Source organism: Crinia signifera, chromosome 4 (assembly GCF_055691185.1).
Source record: "Crinia signifera chromosome 4, ASM5569118v1, whole genome shotgun sequence".
In the NCBI taxonomy this organism is placed as follows: domain Eukaryota; kingdom Metazoa; phylum Chordata; class Amphibia; order Anura; family Myobatrachidae; genus Crinia; species Crinia signifera.
Window position 1 is genome coordinate 11,161,723 of NC_139220.1, and position 6,000 is coordinate 11,167,722.

Consider the following 6,000-nt stretch of genomic DNA (forward strand, 5'->3'; position numbering starts at 1 on the left):
GTTGTGGAGCATTGTGGGCTACATCGTGAAATGTGTGCACCTGTCATTCCAATGATGAGTGTTGTCAGCTGGTATCTGTTGGAGTTCGTGTATGCCTTGTGAGTCACATTTCAAAACATCACGTTACAATGCTTTCCTTACATATGTAATGTGTATGACATTGTCATACAGCAACATGTCGCATTGTGCCCCCTTTAAGCAGCGTAGTTATAAGTAGAGGGTTGCGTGTATTATTTTCCGCACACTGTAAATACAGTACTTCTCTCTTCATTGAATGCATGCTGTTGGTTGTGGTGTGTGTATATCGGAACGGTCCGCGTAAGTTTCTATTCGCATCCAGTTTGTTAATGTAAGAGGGATTAATAAAGTTAATACCAAACAAACAATTTTTTCGACCAATCAGCAAGTACCAAAAGTGATATATGTACCTGCAATTAATAACTGTGCCATTGCCACTATGACTTGTCCTCGAGCTAGGCCCTTTTCCACTTTTGAGCTTTTGGCCCTGGTCGAAGTTATGGACCGTCACCTGGGGCCCAGGGGCCCATATGTTTGTAATGCGGACAAGCGCCGGGCGTTTACTGCTGCCCGCCGCCTGATCTTCTCGACGACCGGCGTCCGCAGAAGCCTGGGGCAGGTTGAGCGGCGCTGGTCAGACCTGCGCAGGCGGCAGCCAGTGTTACTCAGCAGCCTTCGCCGCCATATTGCCCGATGTAAGTTTTGATTACTAGTATGTCAGCGTTTTTTAGCAATGTTTTGTGTACTTTTTATAAATATGTTCCTGAGTATGGGGGTGTATATGGGTGTATATGGGGGGTATATGGGGGTATATGGGGGGTATATGGGGTGTATATGGGGGGTATATGGGGTGTATATGGGGTGTATATGGGGGGTATATGGGGGGTATATGGGGGGTATATGGGATGTATATGGGGGGTATATGGGGGGTATATGGGGGGTATATGGGGTGTATATGGGGGTATATGGGTGTATAGGGGGTGTATAGGGGGGGGTTTAAGTAGTTGCTCAGTTTTTGGGTGTAGGATATCAATTAGTTTGCATGATAAATGTCTGAAATATCACAGAAATGATAATTTTGAAGGTTATGAGCATGACTAATGTGAATTTTTCTTTCCCCCTTTTTTATGAAACCCAATCTTCGATTTCTATGCCATCAACATGAACATTTCAGCACGGGCAAGGGCACGTATGGAAGCCCGGGAGCAGGCAGCCCGGGACCAGGCAGCCCGGGACCAGGCAGCCCTGGACCAGGCAGCCCTGGAGGAGGAAGAGGAGGAGGAGGAAGAAGAGGAGGAGGAAGAGGAGGAGGAGGAAGAGGAGGAGGAGGAAGAAGAGGAGGAGGAAGAGGAGAAGGAGGAAGAGGAGGAGGAAGAGGAGAAGGAGGAAGAGGAGGAGGAAGAGGAGAAGGAGGAAGAGGAGGAGGAGGAAGAAGAGGAGGAGGAAGAGGAGAAGGAGGAAGAGGAGGCCGAGCCAATGGCTCATGCTTGGTCCCACACAATTTCCCCATCCCCTTCCCCCACCCCCTCCCCAACCCCCACCCCAACCCCCACCCCCACCCCCTCCCCAACCCCCACCCCAACCCCCACCCCCACCCCCACCCCCTCCCCACCCCATTTCCTACCCCCCTACACCTCTCCACCACCCACCCCCAAACCTCTCCAATCCCCACTCACACCCACTACCTCTATCCAAATTCCCATCCCATCCCCCTTGCTCCTGATCCCCCCAACCAACGCACAGCCAACCAGCGGCGACCAGGATGGCTCAAGTAGCCGTAAGTAAATAATGTGTCTAATGTTTACCTACACATTTCTACACATAAACAATCACAACAACCACATATGTGTATCCAACATCAACATTAGTTGCAACATATCACTGCAGGGCGACCATGAGGTGTGTCCAGTGGCGTAACTATACCTCCGCAGCCCCCGCGGTGGCGGGGGGGTGCAGAGAAATTGGGGGCGCCGCCGGGGGGGCTGAGGAGGTATAGTTACCTGTGGTCTTCGTCTCGCCCGGCTCTCTGCCGGGACCTGCCTGACGTCACGGTCCCGGCCGGCTCCTGCTGCAATGAAAACTGACTATTATAAAATGGCTGCCCCCATACTGCAGACAGTTTTCTGTCTGCAGTATGGGGGCAGCCATTTTCTAAGAGTCAGTTTTCATTGCAGGAGCCGGCCGGGACCGTGACGTCAGGCAGGTCCCGGCAGAGAGCCGGGCGAGATGCAGACTGCGGGGACAGGTAAGTGTGAGAAGGGGGGTCAGGTTAGGTGGGGGGGTGGCGGGCGGGCGGGGGGGGGGGGCGCCGAAAAAACATCCGGCGGGGGGGCGCTGAAAACCTAGTTACGCCCCTGGGTGTGTCCTGTCCTTCTCCAGGAACAAGGGTCCCCTTGGTAGTTTTTTGGAGTGTGGCCATGCCTCACCCCTTGAATAATTGACATAACAGTACATCCAATGAGATATCCGACATTAGTGGTGTGGTAGTAATGTGGCTCCAGGTGTTGGGTAACTCCAGTTCCCAGCATGATGTGCAACATAAATGTAGATATTGTTTTGTTAATAGTGTGTGAGGCCATGCGGATGCATGCTTTACAAACATAGCTGGAGGCCTATAATTTGTACAGCAATGTCCTAAATTTTAAATAGTAAGGAGTGCTTAAGCCAGTGGTTCCCAAACTGTGTGCCGTGGCTCCCTGGGGTGCCTCAGGACACATGTAGGGGTGCCACGGCTTGGTGGTCTAGGACCAACTCAAATTATTAGTGGTTAATTATTTATGAGCAAAACCAGTGCTGGTAGTTGGCAATCATAGAATGTGTACCAACAGAAGCAAATCCTGCCCTTTACCACATAACTGCCACTAAGAATCGCATATAAACCCAATCAAAATTAAAAAAAATTGACCTAGGGGTGCCGTGAAAAAAAGTCTGATTTTCTAGGGTGCCGTGAATCAAAAAAGATTAGGAACCCCTGGCTTAAGCCACAACAATGTCATAACCCTTAAATAGCACAGCCTAATTGTGAGGTTAGAGGACAGTCCCCCAAAACCAAACTACCAATTGGGTCTCAGCATACATACATTCAAGAAGGAGTAATTGAATTAATGTTATTTACTATGTACAGTATGTGTGTGTTAACATATTATTTTTTAGTACTGTGTTTACAGCAGACCCATCTTCAATGTAGTTTAAAAATGTATGTGGCCTTCACACATAACTCTGAACTTTTTATTATGTACAAATACAACAAACATTTGTGTATGTTATATATTAATTTATTTTTTTTATCCCTTCACTACAGACACTGAACAGCAGCAGGAGGAGGTGGCAGCCCTAATGCGGGAGATCGTTCTCACCCTCCTGTACCTCCAGATCCTGTTTGGCCTTCTGGAGGCCCGCATTTAATTTTTTTTTATCCCCCCCCCCCTTATTATTTGTGTTATAAATAAAAGTTTATGTACAGTTCGAAATTGCCTGTGTTTTTAATCAGAAATATGTTAGAGGGCTTGTAAGGGTAGGTACATACAGATGTGTACTGTAAGTTATACTTGTAATTTGAGGTGAGGGGTAATGATTGATGTGTGAATGTGTGTGTTTTTGAGTAAAATAACACATAGTGAAAATGCATGCATGTTTATTGTTGTTAGATTAAAAAATCACACATAACATCAGGGTAGGTATACATGTTACACATTGTGGACAAAGTAATTATGGACATAATTTAGTACATATACAGAAACACCAACATAACTTGATGTAAAAGTAACAGCAATATGGGGACACATAGATAGTGATTAAAATGCCACATTAGAACATAACAAATATACATGTAATGAGGGTTCAAATGTAGTTTTATTAGGTCTTTATTAAGGTAGACAATTGAGTTAATAGAAAACAATAATTGAATAACAAATAGATTAATTAATCAATTGTCAGATTAGTAGTTGAGAGGCAAGATTTGCAGGTCCATATATGTGAAGGGTATGCCAGCGTGCACGGACGTACGCTCACTCTCACGAGTGGTGACATAAGCTGAGTTTTCCATTGAAAACAATAGGGACCCGTCCGTGCAAGCTGGCGTACGCTCAGATCTCCGCAAGAAGTCGGTGGGGAGACGGAGGAAAGACGGCTGTAGACGGCGCCGTACGCTCAGTTGTACGCCTGTTGTCGGAGTGCAAGGGCTGGGCCGTCCGCGTACGTTGCCGTATGCTCATTTGTACGCCACTCCCCTTCTACGGTATTTCTGCCCGTACGTAAGCGGCTGATTTGTGGGTGGACCTAACCCTAACGGCCGCGTACGGCTAGCGTGCGGTAATGGCGAACGTACGCACGTTTGGCCGCTCCGATCAGAATAAGGCCCTTTGAGTGGCCCACAGGCCAGTCAATCAAAGAAAACAGTGAGTAAACATTAGTAAAGCGGAGGTTTTATCTGCTAAATATGTGAAAACAATGATCACATAGGTCTAATCAGCTCATTGCAGGCTAGATAAAGGAACTGTCTGATCAGTTGTGAATGATACGTTGTTAATAAATAACCCCCAGTGCCCGTTATAGAAAAGAGCCTCTTATGTTTACTGTGTCTGCAGGGTTATCTGGTACAGTATGTAGTTATGACCCCCACGTCTGGGATCGGCCTCTCATAACGCAACAGCACCTGGCGTGACCTTAGCCCATACATCCCAGCACAATAAACAATCTGGGGTCACGTCCCTGTGTACTCACGCTTGGTTCAACAGATTTGTTAGGTTCCAAGTGTGATTGTTCACAAGTGACTTGTAGGATTACGAGGGCTAAAAAAAAACAAATAGTTACTTTATGGATATTTATCACATAACTATAAAAGGGCCTGAAGGAAATCCCCTACTTAGCATCTGAACAGAGATGAGACAAATTACCACTAACAGCCCAGGCGCAGGTGATCAAAGGCCTGGATCTGTCAGGTGCCTGTCCGTCAAGAGTGGCCTTAGGTCGTAGCAGAAGAACTTATATAATGGCCCACCAGTCACATGAGCGCCGTGATTGGTGGGCCAGGTGTGGTCGAAAGGACGTAGCAGAAGACCTTACATAACGGCCCACCAGTCACATGAACGCTGTGACTGGCGGGCCAAGTGTGGCCATAGGTTGTAGCAGAAGAACTTATGTAACGGCCCACCAGTCACATGAGCGCCGTGATTGGTGGGTCAGGTGTGGTCGAAAGGTACTAGCAGAAGATCTCACATAACAGCCCACCAGTCATATGAACGCTGTAACTGGCGGGCCAAGTGTGGCCGTAGGTTGTAGCAGAAGACCTCACATAACGGCCCACCAGTCACATGAACGCTGTGACTGGCGGGCCAAGTGTGGCCGTAGGTTGTAGCAGAAGAACTTATGTAACGGCCCGCCAGTCACACGAACGCTGTGCCTGTCCATCAAGTGTGGCCTTAGGTAGTACCAGAAGACCTCACATAACGGCCCGCCTGTCAGATGAGCGCTGTGACTGGCGGGCCAAGTGTGGCTGTAGTTCGTAGCAGAAGAACTTATAGAATGGCCCGCCAGTCACACGAACGCTGTGCCTGTCCGTCAAGTGTGGCCTTAGTTGGTACCAGAAGACCTCACATAATGGCCCGCCTGTCACATGAACAATGTGACTGACGGGCCAAGTGTGGCCTTAGGTCGTAGCAGAAGACCTCATATAACGGCCCGCCAGTCACATGAACGCTGTCACTGGGGCCAAGTGTTGCCTTAGGTCATAGCATAATACCGCATATAACCGACCTCCAGTCACATTAACACTGTGACTGACGGGCCAAGTGTGGCCTTAGGTCGTAGCAGAAGACCTCATATAACGGCCCACCAGTCACATGAACGCTGGAGGTGGACGGACGTAGGCCATGGGGGACAACCAACAACAATAGTCGTACCTGAGTAGATACATTTATTATGGTGAAAGAGAATCAACTTAATTTAAGTCTTAATGGTGGCACCAAAGCCCTTCATATGCCA